This window comes from Babylonia areolata, chromosome 5, assembly GCF_041734735.1.
Source record: "Babylonia areolata isolate BAREFJ2019XMU chromosome 5, ASM4173473v1, whole genome shotgun sequence".
Lineage (NCBI taxonomy): Eukaryota > Metazoa > Mollusca > Gastropoda > Neogastropoda > Buccinidae > Babylonia > Babylonia areolata.
Genome location: NC_134880.1, coordinates 32,385,330 through 32,408,395, shown reverse-complemented (window position 1 = coordinate 32,408,395; position 23,066 = coordinate 32,385,330). Strand labels below are relative to the sequence as shown.

General features: G+C 45.6%; 1 long non-coding RNA gene across 2 annotated transcripts in view; it reads left to right on the top strand.

The window, feature by feature from the left end:
- The window catches only part of LOC143282029 (uncharacterized), a 30,275-nt gene extending 23,950 nt beyond the window's left edge, over nt 1-6,325 (top strand). The window contains exon 4 of one of the 2 annotated variants that reach the window (XR_013055205.1): nt 6,215-6,325. This is a non-coding gene — a long non-coding RNA (uncharacterized LOC143282029). Of the gene's footprint in view, nt 1-6,211 lie in introns of both variants that reach the window. The other variant, XR_013055204.1, reaches the window with a different exon arrangement.
- Nucleotides 6,326-23,066: the final 16,741 nt, after the last annotated feature.

Sequence of the window (23,066 nt, the reverse complement as noted above, 5' to 3'; positions counted from 1 at the left end):
AATTCTTTTTTCGATTCGCGATCCGCGATTTCTCGGCTCTGCCAGTCGGCAGTACCCGAGTCGACCTCCTCTATCCCTTTCCCCATGCCCTCAGTCTCAACAAGGGATTTTTGCACAAACCCTTTGGGGAAACAACGCAAGTCACTTGCTCTGGATCCGCACACTAGTCTGGGCCCTACGTGCGATGCGTCCGTGGTGGCGGCCGTGACATCGGATCACGAGCCCCCCACGCGGCATGCCTCGACCGTCTCGGATCCTTTGGCGACCGTGGCGTGTAGGGATGCCCTCCCATTGTGCAGGGAGGAAGGTGGACCACTAGGGGACACGCTTGCCCATACGCGTGCACCCCTCCCCTTGTCACGATTTTCCAATCCAAGGGAGGCAACTCCTGCTTCGGTCCCCTTATCGGTGACCGCCGCAGTTACTTCCCTTGCACCGTCACTGCCCCTTGCCTCCAGTGCAGGCGCGTGCACGGTTCCACCAAGCCATGCAGTGATGTCCACATCTGCCATTTCTCCAGCTGCTGCTGTTTCCCAGCCACAAACGGTCTCTCAGCAAGCTGCTCAAACAAACAATCAGCAGCTCATTATCAGCGTGCTGCAGCAATTATGCTCCACTGTCCTTCCTGGTGCCACACCTTCTCCTGCTTCTGCTCCTTCTTCTAATGCAATACCACCACCCCCTGCCACCCACCAGCAGCTACCCTCCACTTCAGCAGGACACACTCAGAGCACCCAGGACAGCCACACTGGCCACGTGCCCAGCACACAGCCTGATCCATCACCCTATGCCACTGAAGAGACATTTTCTGATGGTGACACAGACACAGAGGAACCACCTTCAGAAGAAAACCAGTTGGTTTCCCTGCAGGAAGCACTAGGACACCTAGCTTCCTACACTCCAGACAGGGTGGAGACAATTCATGCACCGGGCACGCCTCAATCCTGCGGTGCTATGGAAATCATGGGCATCCACAGATCCTCCAATGGCCCTCACTATGCCCTCACACAGTCGCCCATGGTACTTGATGCCCTGCATAGTACGCTGGCACGCATCAGGGGCCAACCCATCAGCGAGGTCCCCTCTGATTCTGTACCCGATTTCCCTGCAGCAATGGGTCGAGGCAAATTCTTAAAAACCCAACCCAGACCCACTTCAAAACCCCCACTGTTAGCTCCGGGTCCTATCCCGCAAAGGCCCCTGCCTCTTTCTCAGGAGGACCTACTACTACTCCCAAACAATTCGCAGGCCAATCGCTCAGTCACAGTGACAGACAGATTCTTGATGGACCTGGAAGAAGCTGCAAGGTTGTCCCTTGAATCAACTGCAGCCATAGACAACTTCCTGGCGGGCCTTGCCACAGCGCTGATGGAAACGCCAGCTGATCCACCAGCCGGCCTTGACATCTCGGTCTTCTCTCCCTTCGTACAGCAGATCGCCCAGCTCCTTATGCGCTCTGCCAATATACAAGCGCAGGCCTACATGAACGTGATTTTGGCCAGGAGGGACGCTGTGCTCGACCACTCTCCATACGTGCGTTCTCTGCCAGAACATGCTTCCCTCAGAGCGCTTCCTCCCGCCGACGGTTCCCTTTTTGGTCAAGGCTTCCCCACTGCGGCCATCAAACGCCGCGCAGACTTGGGTAGGGACCTTGCCCTCGGCGCAGGCCCTCTCCGCACTCAGGCACACCCGCGGCACGCTCAACGGCATCAGCCCTACACCTTAAGGCGTACCAACATTACCTCCTTCGGACCGCGCCCGCGCCAGTCCACAACCTCAAACGCCAGAGCACAACCCAGGCCACAACCCAGGGGTCAGCCCAGACCGTACAGGCGCCAGCCGCACTCACTCCGCCCTCCACGCAGGCCAGCAACCAACTCCACTCCGGCCCACCCCCGAATGACTTGCCCCCGCCCTTCACCCGCCACTCGCGCACCAACAGCCAGCAGGAAGCCTGTCCAGGCACATGCCAGCGTGGCTGTCTCTCCCAGCATGCGAGTGGGTCCTCCGGGTGATAGGGTCGGGGTTCCGCCTGCCTTGGCTCTCCTCCAAGGCACCTCTCACTCTCTCTCCTCCTCCCTTCCCCCCCCCACAGGGCGACACAGCCTGCTCAGCCCTGCGGGACGAAATACTCTCTCTTCTCCACAAAGAGGCCATAGAAGAAGCTCCTCCTCTCTCCCCGGGCTTCTTCGGCCGCATTTTCGTCGTTCCCAAAACATCCGGCGGATGGCGGCCAGTCCTAGACCTTTCGCCCCTAAACAGATATCTCCAGCACAAATCATTCCGCATGGAATCACCTGCGTCAATCAGGGACTCCATCAGACAAGGCGACTGGGCAGTCTCCATAGACCTCACAGACGCTTACTTCCATATCCTCGTTCACCCCAGGGACCGCAAGTGGCTCCGCTTCTCATGGGAAGGCAAGTCCTTCCAGTTCAGAGCCCTTCCATTCGGCCTGGCTCCAGCCCCGTGGGTCTTCACCAGAGTGGTCAGGGAACTATGTTTGGCCCTCAGGAGCAAGGGCATACGCCTGAGGGTCTACCTAGACGACTGGTTGATCCTCGCAGAGAGCAAGGCCCTCTGCCAGCATCACCTCAACCTCGTCAGGACCCAGTGCCAAGCACTGGGCTTTCTGATGAACACAGACAAATCGGAACTGGAGCCCTCTCAACAGTTCGAATTCCTGGGTATGGCGATCGATTCGGTATCAATGACCATACGTCCGGCCATGCCTCGCCTCCACAGGCTACACAGCCTCCTTTCTCATCTATCACAGGCAGCCTCGGCGTCAGCCAGGGAGCTTGCCTCTCTACTGGGCTTCATGGAGTCTCTTGCTGCACTGGTCCCCTTGGGCAGACTACACAAACGCCCATTTCAGTGCCACTTCCAGAACAGGTGGTCCCAGTCTTCTCAGACGTGGGACACCCAGATTCCTCTAGGCACATGGTTCTCACAGTCGACCCAGCGCTGGATGGACATGCAATGGCTCAACGCCGGGGTTCCCATCTCGAACCCAACTCCAGATGCAGAACTATACACAGATGCCTCCAACATGGGCTGGGGTGCCCACATGGAGAACCACACAGCGTCGGGGACTTGGTCCCCACAGCAGCAATCATGGCACATCAACAAACTGGAACTGGAGGCGGTCTCCCTTGCCCTCCAGCACTTCCTCCCCCACGTTTCGCGCAGGTCGATCTTGCTATGCACAGACAACACGACGGTAGCATGTTATCTGAACAAACAGGGGGGAGCTCACTCTCACAGCTGTCCCTGCATGCGGAGACAGTCCTCCTCTGGTGTCAGGAGCACAACATCCACCTGACAGCACGACATGTCCCAGGCAAGCTCAACATTCTAGCAGATTACCTCAGCAGATCCCACACAGTGCTTCAGACGGAGTGGACCCTGTCACACTCAACACTTCAGCCGATCTGGGACCATTGGCACAAACCACATGTGGATCTCTTCGCCACAAGGTTCAACTTCCGCATCCCCACATACGTCTCCCCAGTCCCAGACCCGCAGGCCTGGGCCGTGGACGCCCTGTCAATCAGCTGGTCCAACCTTTCGGGGTACGCCTTCCCCCCACTGCCAATCATGGGAAAAGTCCTCAGAAAGGCAAGGCTGGAGAGTGCCGTCCTGATTCTCATCGCACCCCACTGGCCAGCACAGCCGTGGTTTCCCGACCTTCTCCACCTCACTCACGTCCCCCCACTCCGCCTCCACATCGGCAGACACTCCCTAGTTCAGCCCCGCTCAGGCATTCCCCACGGAAACCCAGAGGTTCTCAACCTACACGCCTGGCTACTGTGCGGGAATCTCTGTCAGCACTAGGCGCCTCTGATGACACAGCCGACCTCGTATGCAGGTCACATCGCAAAGGCACTCAAGGCGTTTACTCTGCACACTGGAATCGCTGGCTCTCCTGGTGCTCTACCCACTCAGTCAATCCCACACACCCATCCAACATGGACCTCGCCAACTTTCTCGCTTTCCTCTCCTCCTCCAAAGGCCTCTCCGCCTCTGCAGTACGCGTCCATCGCGCTGCAATCAGCTCCACTCTTCGGCAACTAGGCGGACCCTCTTTCTCAGATGACCCCCTGCTTAGGGCATTAGTCCGAGGGGCTTCCCTCAGCCACACACGTACATCCCCTCGGTCCCCTTCTTGGGACCTGTTTCTGGTACTACAATACCTCCGCAAGGCACCCTTCGAACCCCTTGCTATAGCTCCCTTCAAGCTACTCTCAATGAAGACACTCTTTCTCGTCTCACTCGCCTCAGGCAGACGTTGTAGTGAGGTCCATGCCCTCAGTGGCGTCACACAGGATATAGCCTTTGAGCCGGACGGATCTATCTCACTTAGGTTCCTCCCTGAATTTCTTGCCAAAAATCAGACTGCCGATACACCCTCTCCCATTCTTTTCATCAAACCGCTCTCTTCCATTCTAGCCCATGATGACGAGGATAGATTCCTCTGCCCGGTCAGGGCCCTGCGCATATACCTCAAAAGGTCGCGTCCTTTCCGAGTGTCCAAGCGACGCCTCTTCATTAGCTGGAACCTAGACCATCCACGTGACATTAGCAAAACGTCGCTGTCTCGATGGATAGTCAATGCGATCAAAGGTGCATATGCAGACGTAGGTTTGAGACTCGATGCCTCCTCAGCCAGAGCGCATGAAGTCAGAGCGTGGTCCTCCTCTCTTGCCCTGGCGCACTCAATACGGCTAGAAGACATCTTAGATGCCGCCTACTGGAAAAATCCTGCCACCTTCATCGACTTCTACCTGAGAGACGTCGCACGCCTTCGGGATGATGGCTCAAGAGGCATCGCTTCTGTGGTAGTTGCACAGCAGGCTATCGCAGCACATAGACAGTAGAACAGGCTAGCCCGCCACCTTGTCGCGCTATTCTGCACTAGTTGGGTCACAGTTAAGTATGTGTGATTAAAAGGAAATTTTCTATCTAAAATTACGTTTAAATAACATACTTACCGTGACCCAAATTTAAGACCCTCCCGGCCTCCCCGCTTCCTGTTCTCCCTGCTCGCTGCGCTGCTGATGGCATATTGCCGTCAAAAGAGGGCGATAACCAGGGGGACAAAGGGGACGTTACCTACTTCCGGGAGGTTATCGGCCGTAGTTCTCTCATTTTCTCCGCATAGGCGGATAGTAGTTTGCACAGGACAGGAATGTCAGACCCCTGCCGGAGTCTGCACTAGTTGGGTCACGGTAAGTATGTTATTTAAACGTAATTTTAGATAGAAAATTTCCTATTTGATTCAGCTTCAAAATGTACCTTGCCATTTAGACACACTTTTCACAAACTGTTCTTTCAATAGGTCCTCAGTGTTAAGGAGGCTTTGCCCCCTTATCCCTGCCAGAGGCATTGCCCAGTGCATGACCTAGTCCTGCACCCCCTTCCCCCACCCTCCTTCTTCAGTTTCAGTAAATTAAAAAAAAAAATTATAATTGCATCTCTGACACATATATACATACATATGCAAACACACTGTCACTCTCTCTATTCGATCAGCTTATCATGGGATCTCAGTGAAAAATTAGGTGTTTTGTTTATGTGACACTCCCACCCATCTCTACCACTTGAGCTTTCAGCTTCAGGCTGTTACACACAGGGGCAGGCTGCAACAGTGAATGCACTTATTTTGTTCCAGTCACAGTTCCAAGACAACATCGTGTCTATCACAATTACCATCAACTATGGTGAAAATTTTGATGACATTTCCTGTGCAAACAAGTGCAAATAGGAATGTATATCAGCAGTTATTGAGGGAGAAAATGGTGTGGGGCTGAAGCAGAATGAGCACATGGTTTCATAAATGGATATCAGCTTGGTGCCTTGTCTGCTATAAACATGTATCATGCCCAGTCAGGGTCTTATAAATTAAATATTACACCAGTAATCTTTGTAATCTAGAAAATAGCCTCAGGACAGTCCTTGATAGATTGCACTAATTTCCATACTTTGGAAAACTTTTTTCTTGGGATTTTGCCCCTAGGTCTCTCCAGTTTTCATGTCTGTTTTTTTTAAAGTTTAACTCAGCAATTTCCATCCCTGTTAAATGATACTCATGATCTGTTGTTGCAAGAAAATAAATTCTGTTACAGATATTGATGAAATAACAATGCACTGACTGTATTTATTATGTTTGTTGAATTATTTTTTGATTGATAGCTTGTTTTATGTGTAGCAGTCATGTGGATCAAGTTGTGGCCAGTGTTGATCGACAGCATCCAAATATGCGCATCACTTTATTACGGCCTTTAGGAAGTTGTGCTGTGATGCATGTAAGTATGAATTTACTCTGTGTTTCTTTGTGTGTTCCTTTAAGTTTAAATTGTGTTTCACAATTGCACCACTTAAATTCTTCAACATTTGGCAGAAATTGCATCTTCCTTTTGACAGTTCTGTCTACACAGCTAAACTTACTATCATGGTTCTAGCTCTGAAACTGGTTCACGTTTCACCAATTCTGCAAACATTCTGTTTTGGGGGGTTGGGGGTGGAGTGGGGGTGGGGGATGCAGGGGGGAGGGGGGGGGTTCAGTTGCATGCAAGATCATGGAGCACTCTTTTTTCTCCTTTCATTTTTTTTTTAGTGCTCTTCATGTATCTTTCTTCATTGGCTGGAAAAAACAAAACAACCCCCCCAAAAAAAACAACAACAACAACTAACAAAACAAAACCAAAAAAACATGAATCCCCCACCCCCGTACATGCACATCATTCATGTACAGTTCTTTATCTGAGTGATATTCTATTGATGGACAAATTCTGCACTTTTTAATCTTCAAAATAGGATTATGCATGGCTGGGTTTTTTCTTGCTCTTGTGTATGTTCCATCCTGTGTAATGACTCATTCACTCTCTCCCTCTTCAGGCACTGACCTTATTTGTATGTTTGTGTGTGTGTCATTATGTGTGTCAATATGCGTAATTGTATAAGAGTGTATGCAAGAGCAAGCGCAACTTTTGGTAGACTCAATGCAAATGTCTGGAACAGAAGAGGCATTAGTCTTGAGACCAAGCTAAAGGTCTACAGAGCAGTAGTTCTCCCCACACTACTGTACGCCTGCAAAACTTTGACAGTGTACCAACGACATGCCAAGAAGCTGAACCACTTCCACACAACATGCCTCAGGAAGCTACTGAACATCAAGTGGCAAGACAGGACCCCAGACACAGAGGTGCTCGCAAAAGCCACCCTTCCCAACATCTTCACCATCCTGATGAAGTCCCAGCTTCGCTGGGCTGGACACGTGGCGCGCATGCCAGACCATCGGCTGCCCAAAAGGCTCTTCTATGGCGAGCTGCAACAAGGGAAGAGATCACACGGAGGTCAGAAGAAGCGCTTCAGAGATACTCTGAAAGTCTCTCTGAAAGCGTTTGATATCAACCCTGACTCCTGGGAGGAATCTGCAGTGGACCATGACAAATGGCGCGCTGCTGTGCACAAAGGCGCCAAGTTGTGCGAGGCCAACAGGACTGCTGCAGCTGTTCAGAAGAGGCAGGCCAGAAAGTCACGGGCAAACAAGCTCCCTGACAATGGTATGCCTGTCTTTGTCTGCCCCAACTGTCAGCGAACATTTCGTGCGCAGATTGGACTATTCAGCCATCTGCGCATTCACAGATAGATTCATGAGCATCCTCCCCCCCACCCCACCACCACCCTCCCCCCAACCCCAGCTGGATGACAACGATGGTCATCATCGATCTCGATGGACACACCACCACCACCATGTGTGAGCATACGTTATCTATGTTTGTGTGCGATTGATTAATACTATCATGTATGGGTGTCAACTGTACACATCCACATGATTTAATTAAAAGATGAAGTTTATCTGAGATTGGGCTAAATGAGTTCCATAACTTCCTCTTAGTCTGTATTTCCTTCAAAGCATTAAAAAATATCTTAATTACGTGTGTTGAATTTGTTCAGTTGAAGAAAACGGATTGATATAGTAATTGGTGCTTGAAGATTAGAAGCAAAGGAGAAGATGAATTTGTTTTCTTTGCTATACTTATGCACATTTTGGCAATCAAAATAACTTCGTTGATAATACAATAAGCTTTTAGAGTAAGTCACATTGTTCAGCTCCTAACAGAATGTTTTCTATTGTCAGGTTGGTTCGCTTCCCCAACAAACCAGTTAAATAATGGTCTAGCTCTGTCCAGAATCTTTGCACGGGGCTACAAAAGTAAAAAAAGAAATGTTCGATGAAGTCTACTTCATCTGGACGTGTATAGTGAACATTTGTTACTGTCCATTACTTTCATCTTATGCAGAAATATATTGGTAAGGTATATATTGATTTGCCTGCTTCATCCATTTAGTCCCTTCAGTGCATATAAAACTCTGGTGCCTGACTTGTCCTCAAAAAGAAAAGATCTGAGCACATCACTCCTCTTTTGCAACATCTCCACTGCCTCCCTGTCTCACACAGAATAAAGTACAAGATCAGCACTCTATGTTATAAATGTATTCAGAAATCAGCCCCTTCCTATCTCTGTGGCTGCCTTCACCTCTACACTCCATCTCACTCACTACGATCAGCTTCGGATCCACTCTGTTTACGCATACCCAGATTCAAGCTCTCAACTGTTGGCTGCCGTTCTTTCTCTGTCTCTGGACCTTGCAACTGGAATGAACTTCCTCTTTCGCTTCGTCAAGTCTCCACACTCAAGTCTGGCCTTAAAACCCACCTCTTCCCAAAATAGCCTCCCTTCCCTGCCTCTTCCTTGTCTTCAGTTTCTCCAGTTTTAGAGTTATGCATGTGTGTGAATGGCTGGTGCAAAAGCACTTTGATTTGTCTCTGCACAAGATTCAGCACTATATAAATACCATTATTATTATTATATACTGCTTTATACTGAAAAAGTGTGACTGCGAAATTTGTCCAACTTTGTTTTCTACCTCAGCCAAACTCAAAAGCCAATTATTATTTTTACATATAATGTCACAAATTTTGTCTAAGCCTTTGTCTTTCCATTTAGGGAAGAACAAATATTTTCCTTTATATTTTATCAGTGAGTTATTCCACAGTAGCTGTTGATGAAAGCTGCGTCCATTGATCTCTTCTTTAGTGAACAAGTTCTTAAATTCCAGATACTTTTCCATGACTATTCAACAGAACTCACTTGGAATAGTTTTTACCATTTTATCTGTTGGGCGACTTTATTATAAAAAAACAAAACAAACCAACTCTTACACCTGTTGCAAGTGTAGTCTTTAGAAACACCCTTTTGGAATGTAACTCCAGTTATCATTAGAGAAATATAATTTACTAGCCCATTCTTTTTCAAGCTTTTGAAAATAAACTATGTTAATCATTTTTAGCCCACCTTCTGCATAGTACCCTTCCATCACATTTTTAAAAAAATTTTCAAAGGCTTTTTTAATTTGATTATCTTTTGCCAAATAAGTTTGTATAAAGTTCAGTTTATGATGCAAAGTACTTTGGGAGTCCAATAGTCTGCATTACATTTGTGAACTGACTTTGTAATAGACTTTTAGTTATTTGTATTTTTGTATTTCTCTTTTTATCACAACAGATTTCCCTGTGTGAAATTCGGGCTGCTCTCCCCAGGGAGAGCGCGTCGCTACACTACAGCGCCACCCATTTTAGTTATGACAATTTCACCATGTATGTTAATAATAAATCTTGATAAATGACAGCTTTTGATAAGATTATATATATGGCAAAAATAAGCTTTATTCAAGACCATCGGAGATAATGTGCTCCATTAAAGCTAAAAATGATTCTCCTTTTAGAAATTTTTCAGGATTTGTGTGTGTGTGTGTTTCAAAATCAATATGTATGTATCACTTTCAGTAATTTTTTTTGTTTATTTTTGTTTATACATCATTATTAACTATTAATCAGCACACCCCATCACTTTCTCCTGTGTCTATCGACCTCCACCTAGCTCTACCAACAAGCTCACCACATCCATATTTCTCTCTTACTTTAATCAACTACTCGATGACTACAGCCTCTTACCAGGAAACCTTCATATCCTCGGTGACATTAATGACAACCCTGACTCCTATGACACTAAACACATCTGCAGCTCTCTGTCCCATCACAACATGACACAACACATTTATGAGCCAACCCAACAAGCAGGTCACACACTGGATCATTTCTTGTGATCACACCAATCCAGCTTCTCGCAGCTGCTTAGTTCTTTCCACTAGCATAACTTCTGCCCTGCCACCCGACCACTCTGCAATTCTCAGTTTTCTCGACATCTCCCCTCCTACTCATACCAGGCACACCGTAACTCACTGTAATCTCAAGTCTATTAATCTCTCTACTTTTTCATCTGATGCTTACCGTTTCCTTTCTGAAAAGTCACACAACCTTACTGAACACTTTGACACTACTCTCCGCCATCTCCTTGACACTCATGCCCCAGCTACAACTCGTCTTTTACCCAACCGCCCCCCTGCTCCCTCGCTCACTCCAGAGATTGCCCATGCTAAGCGTACCCGTCGCAGAGCTAAGTGCCGATGGCACAAATCCAGACTCTCCATCCACAAGCAACTCTTCCACACTGCAAAAACACAAGTATTCACCCTTATCGCATCTGCCAAAACCACTTTCAAAACAAAATTGTGACCTCCTCTTCCTCTAAAGAACTTTTCACAACTATGAGTAGTCATCTTGGCACACAAAAAATCTCACCTCTCCCAACAACACACCCTCATAAAGAACTCCCAACTGTATTTTCCAACTACTTCACCACCAAAATACAAACTCTCCGTGAAAAGCTTGATGCAACACCTTGTCAACCCTGCCCACCCGACCCACCCTTCTCTGGTTCATCCCTTAGCACTTTCACCCCACTCACATGATGAACTTTTCTTTCTTTTTTTTTTTTTTTTTTTTTTGACTTGTACCTGGACTTTCTTTGGTCGACCACCATTTTATTTTGTACATAAATTACACAATCAACTAAACACCATGGAAATAATCAAAACAATACGTGACATTCCATAACTATGTCAAAGTAATCAATAGCATTTATGGAATAAATACTTTAATTACACATACTTAACCGTGACCCAACTAGTGCAGACTCTGGCAGGGGTCTGACATTCCTGCCTGTGCAAACTACTATCCGCCTATGCGGAGAAAATGAAACTACGGCCGATAACCTCCCGGAAGTAGGTAACCTCCCCTTTGTCCCGCTGGCTAGCGCCCTCTTTTTTCCGGCAGCCATTATGACTCCTGTCCTGTGCTCTCCATACGGCTAATTTTTTTCGTATTCTCTGTCTGTCTGTCGATTCTCTGGCGTTCTTGTTTTTTGTCAAATTTTGTCTCGAACCAGGTCACATAATTATATGGTTCGATTGGGATATCGGGCTAAAATTAAGGCGCGATCGCAATTGATTCGCGGACACTCTGGGCCCTCTATTTCTGGCCCTCTCAGCAATGCCAACCCAACGCCTCCGCCACTTCCTTCGCTTCCTCCGGTCGACTCCAGACTTCCACCACCTCCTGCACCCTCTCCGGCGACTTCTAGGGGTACGTTACCCCATACTCAGGTCAGTGGTGCCATTGATGCTTTCCTTTTCAATTCGCGAACGAAGTCGACGCGATCCGCGTTTCTCGGCCCTGCCAGTCGGTAGGACACCCGAGTCGATCTCCTCTATCACTTTTCCCATGTCAACAATGGAATGTGCCATAACCCCTTTAATTACACATACTGGGAATGTGCCATAAGCCCTTTGGCAAACAACACCATACACTGGCTCTGTGGCGGCGGCCGTGACAATGGCTCACACGCCCCCCACGCGGCATGCCTCTTCCGTCTCGGATCCTTTGGCGACCGAGGCGCTTAGGGATGCCCTCCCCAGGGGTAGGGAGGAAGGTGGACCACTAGGGGACACGCTTGCCCATGCGTGTGCACCCTACCCTTGTCCGATTTTCCGATCCAAGGGAGACCACTCCTGCTTCGGCACCCTTGCCGGTGACCGCCGCAGTTACTTCCCTTTACCGGCACGGCTCCTCGTCAACAGTGCAGGTGCGTGCACGGTCCCTTCAAGCCACACCGCCGGTTGCTGCTGTTTCCCATCCACTAATGGCGTCTCAGCAAGCTGCTCAACCAAACAACCAGCAACCCATTGGGAACTTAATGCGGCAATTATGCACTGGTGCCACACCTAGCGCCTGCTCCACCCCTTGCGCACAGAGCAGATGCATGCACAGCCCATTGAACTTCGGCAGTGCCAGTTTTTTATGCCCCACTGCATATCCCCACTGTTACCCAGACTGATATAGGCAATTCCACGTCGGAGTGCCTCTTGATAACTCGATCCTGCCACTCGACAGTGCTCGGGCCGATCTTGTCTGGTTACGGCGCCATCATGCCACATGTCCCCACCGTCTCGCGTCCGATGGCGACTGATTCGGGTCAGGATGCCCACAGCACTAAGGGACATTATTATTATCGGTTAAGGTGGCATAGAACCACGGACTCTCACACGCAGCATGACGCTCCTCCCTCTGCAGCGAGGAAACGTCACACCAGGGGATATGTGCTCTAAAGACACCATCCTTTTCGCCGAATATCGGCACCAAGGGAGGCAACTCCGCATTTGTAACCGACACAGCACGTCACTCCTGCCCCCCGTGCTGTCCACCAGCGATGTTTCTTCGAATCCTCATTGGGTCCTCATGGCCATTCATGGACTTAACACAACTTTGCACAGCAACTGCACCTTCCTTGCTGTTTCTCAGGCTATTGGCGACTGAACTTTCGGGTTCTTCATCCCCCACACAGGCACACAGTCCTCTGCAGGCAACCAGTCCTATTACCATTCTCTTCTTGTGATACACAATAACAGGAAATAAATCACAATATTTCCCCTTCTGTCCTTTTGATTTTTATCACAATCAATAATCACCAATCACGAAAAAAAAAAAAAAAAAAAAAAAAATGTTGTGTTTTTTTTGTGTTTTTTTTATATATAAATATATAGCTATATATATATATATATATATATATATTGTATACATACACACACACACATATACATATACATCTATGAGATATCTTGCTACATTTATTCACTTATAGAGGTATACTTATCCCTCAGAATAGACGTGCGTGTGCGCTTAAGGGATAGGTTCAGACAACTTTCTTATTAAACATGTACAATTATATTTCTATCTCTATTCATTGACATCTATTCATTGAGATTCCCTACATAGCAATATAGGCACACTTGCATTTGTGGCCTTCTGTCCACAATGCCCTGAACTCTGCGCCTACGTACTTGCACTTTATTCATATGTGTATGTACATCTCATATTTAGGTGCATAAACAGATTCCTTTACATTACTGATTATGCACACTTACCCATTTACTTGGCTATATCTGTGCATGCTACACGTATGCTTATACATCCACTTATTTTGTTTGTTTCGATCCCTTGTCATTGGCATATTTCTGACATCATAACTTGAGTTGATGGAAGTTTATAATCCCTTTGCACATGTATGTATTCTTTTCATAAATTCATCCCTACCTTGCTTTCGGAGGATGACTGCACTCACAGACAAAACTGCCTTATTCACGCCTGAATGTATGCTCCTTCACATTTTAGTAGTGGCTGGTCCTTTGAGACCCACACACCCCCTTCCCAGGGTTAAGAATGCCCTCTCTTGGCGCAAGGAGGGACAAGGCAACCCAACTCATTTGCCTACAACAATCAACCATACAGCTGGAGATGCCCTAACTTGACACAAGGAGGAGGGATGAGGCATTCCACAACAATCAACCATAGGGCTGGAGATGCCCTAACTTGACACAAGGAGGGATGAGGCAGTCCAACTTAGAGGTGCCACTCCGGACACACATGCCCTTCATTCCTCGCCAGTTTGTAAGGCATCCCTCCTTCCCCCCCTTACCTACAACAACCTTTGGTTTGCACCACTGTGGTTGTGACAACAGCTCCACACGGGCTCTACATCCTAGCCAGCCTTCCCATGAAGGGGTGTCAATCTTTGATTCCCAAATTTCAGCGGACCCAAAAACTGTCCACTGGGCAGAAGACAATTACCCAAAGCCCATCTCTTCCACTCCTCTCTAGTAGCAGAAGGCCTGGGTCATAATTGTTTTCCTCTACATTTGGCAGAAAGGCATATTGACGAGGACGGATGCGTCTCACAGAACACAACAAACCGTCCATTAGCCACAGGGGTGTACCTTACTGCCCACTCATACCAGCACGGCAGATGGCACATTCAAGCACATCAGTTCACCCCATCACCTTGCTTGAACAGAGATCCAGCATCAATGTCTCAAACAATTGGCGTTTGAAAGCACTTTCTGCACTTGGTCTTCCCTGCCCGATCCTTCAGCCTCAACACACAATCACTGCTGTGGTTACAGATGGCCATTCCTTCTCAAGCACTGTCTTTCCAATGAGACACTTCCAGGGGTTTCTAGCCTAGGCAGGCTATCCCATCATGGAGCCCCAGCCTTCAGTCAAGGGCCTGTCAGAGGATGACTTTGTTGTCACTTTGGAAGCAAGCACCATGTTTTTCAGACACATGGTTGCACCACAAGACCCCGTCAACTCTTTCTGGCTCCCTTACATTGCAACATAACCTGCATGGTGGACACCTTCATCCCTCAAGCACACAGCAGCTGTTTCCTGATTTACCCATGCTGATTGGTGTCCTCCTAGGAACAATATATGATAATCAGTCGTGTATGACAGTCACCATCAGAACAGCAGAGGAGGCAACTGCTGTCCCAACTATTTGGGCTGGAATTCGATTATACAATTTCCAGTAGAGAGTGTTTTGCCTAAGTTGCATCCCCGGTCCCTCGATTAAGAGGGCCTTAGGACGGATCCCAATGGCTAGTTAGGCCCAAGGCTACAGCACTAAGTCTGGGTGCAATTTCACTTCCAGTCTGAGAGACACAGTCATTCATGAAAGGCTAAGCTGCAAATGATTTCCCTTTGCAATTAAGAAACCACTGATAATACAGCTCTCACTTTGCAGTTGGCCATACTGGAAACGTGTGTCAGATCAGTGCTTTGATGTAAATAGCCTGTACAACACATCTTGAGCCACTTACCTCCCTGCCCCCGCCCCCGCCCCGCTCCATCCCAGACTCAGTGCGCACCACACACAGCCAGAAGCCTGTCATGGATCTGGCCCCCTTTGTCACTGCAGAACCTCCAGCAAAAAATTTTCCCCATGGAAACCCTCTTCCATTTGGTATTCCACCACAGAATGAGACTCAGTGACCTGTGGGCGCATGAAATGCACTTCCACAGCCTGATCCAACCCAGCCATTGACCGCTGACAACTTTCTGCAGGTGGCTCCAACATGCCACACTCAGGTAGAGAAGCCACCAAGCCTTCAGTAAACCCCTTCGTGATGATACCTACCTGGGCAATTACACAACCCTGTCCCAGAGACACCAGGGACATCAAGTCTTTTGTTGCCAAATGTCTGCCATTCTATGCATAGGCAACATACCAGTGCTGTCATTTTTGGCAATGACAAAAAAGAGTGGGGGGGGGGGGGGGGCGCCCATTGCCTGTCAGCTCGCATGGAGGAGCTCTACAGATCTGGCTGTCATGCCTAAGGCAAGCCCAACATGGTGACCTACCTCGATCTTGTGCCACAGTTCCCTTCAAAAACAAAAATCACTTCCACTATCGGCCCACATCCGATGTGGAATCATCAGATCAAACCACATGTGCACTGCTTGCATTGACACTCAACCTCGCTCAAATGAGACAACCCTATAAGGGTACGTGTTTCCTTCCCTTCCTTTGATTAGAAGGGCTCTCAGTAAAGTGTAGATTCAACCCACCGACCCGATTTTCTTTGCCCTACATTTATCAGCACAGCTGTGGTCCACAGACCTCCCCCACAATACAGCTGCGGACCTCTGTCTTCTTTGCCCGCACCAATATCCTTAGGTGACACAGTACAATCTACTTTCGTCGAATTCTACTTGAGGGATATCTATCGCTTTAGGGATGATGGCTCATCGACTTCTACCAGAGAGACATCGCACGCCTTCGGGATGATGGCTTAAGAGGCATCGCTTCTGTGTTAGTTGCACAACAGGCCATCACAGCACACAGACAGTAGAACAGGCGAGCCCTCCACCTTGTCGCGCTATTCTGCACTAGTTCGGTCACGGTTAAGTATGTGTAATTAAAAGGAAATTTTCTATCTAAAATTACGTTTAAATAACATACTTACCGTGACCCAAATTTAAGACCCTCCCGTCCTCCCCGCTTCCTGTTCTCCCTGCTCGCTGCGCTGGTGATGGCATATTGCCGTCAAAAGAGGGCGCTAGCCAGCGGGACAAAGGGGAGGTTACCTACTTCCGGGAGGTTATCGGCCGTAGTTTCATTTTCTCCGCATAGGCGGATAGTAGTTTGCACAGGCAGGAATGTCAGACCCCTGCCGGAGTCTGCACTAGTTGGGTCACGGTAAGTATGTTATTTAAACGTAATTTTAGATAGAAAATTTCCTTTTATGTCAAAGTAATCAATAGCATTTATGGAATAAATACAACTTTTCATTTACTGATTTTGGGCTTGTTACAATAATATGGAAGGAAGATGTACAAAACATAGCATTATGTGTACAAAACTTAGAATCAATCTTTTTCTCTTTTTTTCCATTTACATATTTCCTTTTTTTCATGGACAAAAGATTCATCCTTTTTGACATTGCAAATGACAAGACAGTCTTAAAAAAAAAAAAATATATATATATATATAGGTTATAATGTGCTATGTCTACACAAACTATGCTGCACTCATTAGTCATTGTTCACTTTGTTTTTTAAAAAAAAGAAAAAAAAAGTGTGAAATTGTTGACATATACTTAAACACACGCAGCAACAACTGATAAAGTGTGGCACAATCGAAGAAGCACGTGAAAACAAGGTGGAAGGCACACTCAAAACATAGCGTTCTGTGTATCGTAGCACATGAAAAGAGGGGTGAAAAGAAAGGCACTCTGGGTGCAACATTTGAGTTTGAGTTCAAGTTTCTATCCTGTGTGTGTGTGTATGTGTGTGTGTGAGTATGTGTATGCATGCGTGTGCATGTGTGCCCGTTTATGTGTGTGTGTGCGTGCACGCATGCAAGTGTGAGTGCACATTGTGTGTGTGTGTGTGTGTGTGTGTGCGGACGTGCGAACGCACTCACCTGTGTGTGCCTATGTCTCCTCTTCTTTCTCTTAAAAGGATACTTTTTATTGTTGGTTTTTTTTTTTGGTTGGTTTTGTTCTCTTTTTTGGAAATGAAGAAACTTTTTCCTTAACCCAATTTCTTTTTCAAACAGAACAGTCACATCAAAACTATGTCCGTATCTAAATTTACTAATGACCATTTTTGTAATTAGAATTACATATTCACATACTGGACAAAAGTACTCTTTCTGTCCTCCGGGCTGTAACCAAAGAGAACATCTGTTTCTTTAAGAGAGATTTGTTGATTTGTTGTCTGGAAACTATAACCTGTACACAGGTTCCAGACCTTTTTAATTTTTGGACAGTACCAAAAAATGTGTTCAAGATAGTCATTTTCTGCACAATAGGAACATTTAATTGAATTTCTTAGACCCATCTTGAACAAGAGGATATTTGTAGGGTAAATATTGTGAAGCAATTTCCAGTGTGACAGTCTAAGTCTTACTTCTTGTGTGCATTTCCTTGCTATCAACCAGTGATGCTCTGTCAAGGCTAGCTCATATTTTCGATGCCAGAAATTTTCTGCACATGGTTGGGTTGTTGATGTTCTCACTAGTCGATGCTGTATGTTCTGAGGTGTAACTTTAAAGTGCCCATTTAATACACAGTCAGATGATCTTTGTTATTGGAATTTGACAGAGATTCAGCTGTGCATGCACGCATTGCAGTGCAGAGAGCATTGTATTATAACTGATATGTCAGTTTTCGGCCAACCGTCTGACATAGGTATTCAAAAGGCACTATATAATCATCTCTAACTACATCTGAAATTAAACAAATTCCTGCAGAAATCCAGTCTTTAAAGGATAAACATTTCTTCCTGTAAACTATTCTAGAGTTATTCCACAAGCAGTTATGATTTATAGAGATGAGATTGCTAGAACCATCAACCTTCAGTTTATGCACATTCTCTAATCAAACATTCAAAACATGTTTCCATAACACAGATTTGATATAGCCTAAACCAGAGGATGACTTGGGGGGTATATCTGACATGAAACAGGATAGACTGACACCAAAGTTTGAAAACAGAAATGTTGGAATAATCGACCATGCATCCCCTTTTGTTTGCTGTAAGTTCAGGGCCTATGTAAGCATGAAAGATGACTGCATTGTTTTTATGTCAGTCATCTTCAGCCCACCTTTTTCAGTGTCATTGCATACTACTACCCTTCTTACCTTTTCAAAAGTGCAAGTATTTGTGTATTTCTTTTTCCAGAGAAATCTAAACAATATCGTGTTCAACTTATTTAGCACATGGGTAGAGAGAACCAAGGACTGCAAGACATGAATAAATTGTGGTATCAAAAATGTCTCAATAACACATATTTTCCCACTTATGCTTAAATTTCTTCTGGACCATAAGACTATGATCTGTTGGATTTTTTCTAATCTCAAGGTCCAGTTCTCCTTAAGCAGCGAAGCAGGTACTAAACACAATGCCAACTATTTTGACTTTGGTATTCCATCGTAGGTCATAAAATGTTTCATTACAGTTCTTTTTTGATCCAAGCCACATTGACTCAGTTTTATTTTTTATTAATTTCTAAGTTTGAAAACTCAGAAAACATTTACTCAATTTTATTTTTATTAATTTCTAAGTTTGAAAACTCAGAAAACTTGCTTAATAAGTTCATTACTCTTCCTAAGTCAAATTTATCCTGTATGAATATAGTAATATCATCAGCATATAGCAGTATTTTTAGCAGAGTCGTAGGAGCGTCAGTTGTACATGCAACAGGTAGTTCCAGACCTTTTATCTGTGTGTCATTTCAAATTCTAATGGCTAACATCTCCAGGGCAATTATAAAGGCTAGTGGAGAGAAGGGGCAGCCCTGTCTTATTCCAGAATTTACTGAAAAACTCTCAGATAACCATCCTGTATAATTAATACAACTCTCTGTGTTCGCCGTAAGCACCTGGACCCACCTTACAAAATAGTCCCCAAATCCAAAATGTTTGAAAGCCCATATCAGAAAGTCTTTTGATATGGAATCAAAAGCATGGCAGTAATCATTTGCTAGCAGTATACCTGGCTTGTCTAATGTGTTCATCATTTCAACAGTGTCATCAATTAATCTGAACATTGTACTTATTTTTCTGCCTTTCATAAACCCAGTTTGATTGTCATGTATAATATATGAAAGCACCTTTGACAGACGTATAGCAAAACATTTGGCAAGTAACTTATAGTCAGTATTAGTAAGAGATATAGGTCTCCAGTTAGAGAGTTTGTCTCTGGGAAGTTCTTTTCCCTTGTGAATAAGAGTGATAATAGCTTGTTTTTGTGTTATTGAATCTCTCCCTGTTGATGGGCAGAATTAAAAGAGTAAAAAATTAATTTATCTAACTTAGACTAAAAAATTTTAAAGGATTTGACTGTAATTCCATCCGGCCCGGGTGATGAATTATTTTTCATAGTTTTAAGTGCTAAAATAATTTCTGAAAGAGAGATTTCTGTGTCTAGATTGCCCCTTTGTTCTTCAGTTAATGTTGGTATTTGGGTGCCAAGCATAAACTCATTCACTTTTGTTGCATTAATTTTTTTATTTTTTATTTTATTTTATTTTATTTATTTTTTGCATATACCTCTTTATAAAATTGGACTTGTTCCTCCATTATTCTTTCCTGTGAGGTGATGGTCTCTCCTTGGCAATTTCGTACTTTGTCCATGATTTTCCCATTAGCTCTAGCTTTTTTCCAAATTTAGAAAATACTTCGTATTTTTTTCTCCCTCTTCTACAAACTTTATACAGGATCTTACCTGTGCACTTCTGGCTTCATCCAAAGCAAATGTTTCCAAAGTTTGTTTTAAAGAATAGATCTGATTAATAAGTTGTGGATTATCTGGGAAGGTGGATAACAATTTTTCAGCATTATTCAGTTGATGTTGTATTTCATTTAAGTGATCCTTCTTTTTCTCTTCTTTTCTATAAGGCGATAGCCTTGAGATGGCCTTAGTGGTCAGCGAGGCTCTAAGCACCATAATTTCATTTCATTTCTATAGAGTAGGACATGCAAAAGTCCCATTTTGTCTGAGCATCTGGATAGTTGTATCGCTCAGTATATCTTTCAGTCGCTCAGTATATCTTTCAGTCATTAAATTCATGGCTTGAGCAAAACTTATATCCTGTAGTAGGCTGTCATTAAACTTCCAGTAAGAGGGACCTCTTTTTGCTTGGGTGGTCTGTTATTTTAATTCTACTAAACGATGATCGGTCAGTGGCATAGATACAATACTGCAGGTGTGAGTTCTATCAAAAATACCATCTGTTGAAAATAAATAATCTAGCCTCCTCACAATATAAGGGTTTCTGCGACTCCAGGTATATTCTTTTTCATCTGGATGATGTAACTTCCATACGTCATTTAAAGCGCAATCCAGAATCATATTTTGAAAACTTCGTATGTCAGAAGCTCCATGTGGTTGACCACTTACCACATCAAGCTCGTTACTCAATTCACAGTTGAAGTCACCACAAATTATACATTCCCCATCCAAACTTTCAAAGAGATCTGCCAAATCTTTATAGAAGGTTCTTTTTTCGTTCGATGCATTTGGAGCATATGCATTTACAATGTTTACTTTTGCGCGTTCATCATCATACGATATGATTAAAATTCTGTCCGAAATATGAGTGCATTGTATGTGATAAGAAAAGCCCTTTCTTACCAAGGTGACTTGACCCTTACTATGATTAGAGGCTGGTGAACAAAATATCTTACCACTCCATTCTTTTTCCTGTAAGTCTTTATCTCTTTCCAAAATAAATGTTTCTTGCAAGCATACAATGTCATATTGTTTCTGTTTCAAACACCTGAAAAGCGTTTTTCTTCTCAGTGTATTCCGCAGACCATTAACATTAACGGTACAAACTGAGACACTGTCCATTTATTTATTTATTTTTGTTTTCATTTTGACAGAGCACAGCCTGTGTCAGCTGACTGGATACAAAGGGGGTGGGGGTGGGGGGCGTGGCAGAGAAGGGGGGCACAAGACAAGGAGGGGGGTGGGGGTAGGATTTTTATGTAGACCATCATCGTAAATGTTATAGATCGATTTGTCGTCCATATAATTTTGACGATCAAAAACATCCTACCAGTGGCTGACGGGAACATTAAGGGAGACTCATGACTTGGCTGCCAACGAGGTCGGACGCATTTTTGTGAGCTCCGTGTGATTTCGCTCAGCTTCTTGACTCAGTCTTCTTCTTCGTTTCTTCTGTTCGACTTGATGTTATTGCTGCGATTGGCCCTTCCTTTAGACTGCGAAGTGTCCCCCTCCCTTTATTTTAGAAAAATTATTATTGTTTTTACTATTACTCTCCTTTTGCCCTGTTTAATTACGCCTTTTCAGCGCAGTGGATAGATCATCATCATCTCAGAGTCAGTTACGTACTAACGTGCTACCTGTCATCATTCACGCAAGAAGTTTACCATGTGAGGCAGACAAAACATACAGTGTTTCAGAAATATGTGGCGCTTGTGAAAAAAGAACAGGTTACGGTTCGATTCTTGGAGCGCAAAAACTTGGGGTGTGGAAAATCTATCCAGCAACTAGTGAAGCTCGTACAAATCTACTTCTAAAGGGGGTTGTTCTGCGTGGACTGTCTTTGACACTTTTTGATAAAAAAACCCTTATAGTTTCAACAAAAGACGGTGAGACAGAGATCAAAACAACCAAGCTTACCATAGGGAACCTACCCATCTCCTTCTCAAGCAAGGAGATCCTGACATGCTGAAGAAGTTAGGTGTCAAACCACGATCAGCTTTCTTCATGGAGCGCGACAGGGACTGTTCAGGCAGACTGACACGCTGGCTCACAGGACGCAGGTTCCTTTACATGGAAGTGCCAGAGCAGCCAATGCCAAAACGTGTAGAGGTAGGTCCCTTTAAAGCCAGTTTGTTCCGATCAGCTTTCTTCATGGAGCGCGACAGGGACTGTTCAGGCGGACTGACACGCTGGCTCACAGGACGCAGGTTCCTTTACATGGAAGTGCCAGAGCAGCCAATGCCAAAACGTGTGGAGGTAGGTCCCTTTGAAGCCAGTTTGTTCCATGTTGAACAAAAAACCAGTGCAAGTTTATCCACAACAGTGTGGGAAATGCCTGCAGAAAGGACACTCCTCAAATGTGTGTCAAAATGATGTCATCTGCTTGGTGTGTAAACAACTGGGCCACAAGCGAGGTTCCCTGGAATGTGGAATGACTAACACCTCCCGAGCCATACCTGCCCCGCAGTCTACTGATGCCCAGACTGCAGAATCACCTGATGTGGACGCTGCTCCCCCCTCTGCCTGTAACCCCACACCCCCCAGCTGGTAGGGAATCCGGCCGCAGCAATGACAACAGCCCCAGAACAACCCAGAAAGAGTAGGCCCCAGGCCCCCCAGGCCTATGCATCACACGAAAGCAGATCAAGGTCACACACGCCTGGTACATGTAAGCGACAGAATTCCCCTGCTTCATTGAACAGCCTGGGAAAGTTATCAAGACAGGAAGTCGACCCATGGAAGAACTTGATGCAGGACATGAGTAAAGAGACTGGTGATGTAGCTCAGGACAGTGAGAGTGTGCCGGAATCAAACACTGACACTTCCAGCGGCATGGGCTGAACTGACATTGAGTTTGTTACATCTCTTCCGCACTGATTTTTGACTGTCCCTGGACATGAGTTTGATGCGTGATTCTTGTTTTGATGATAGTCGGTTATTCCCCTCCTCCACCCCCTACCATGTTCTATATATGTAGATGGTTTACAGATTTCATTATAACCTTCTCCCTCTCCCCACCTCA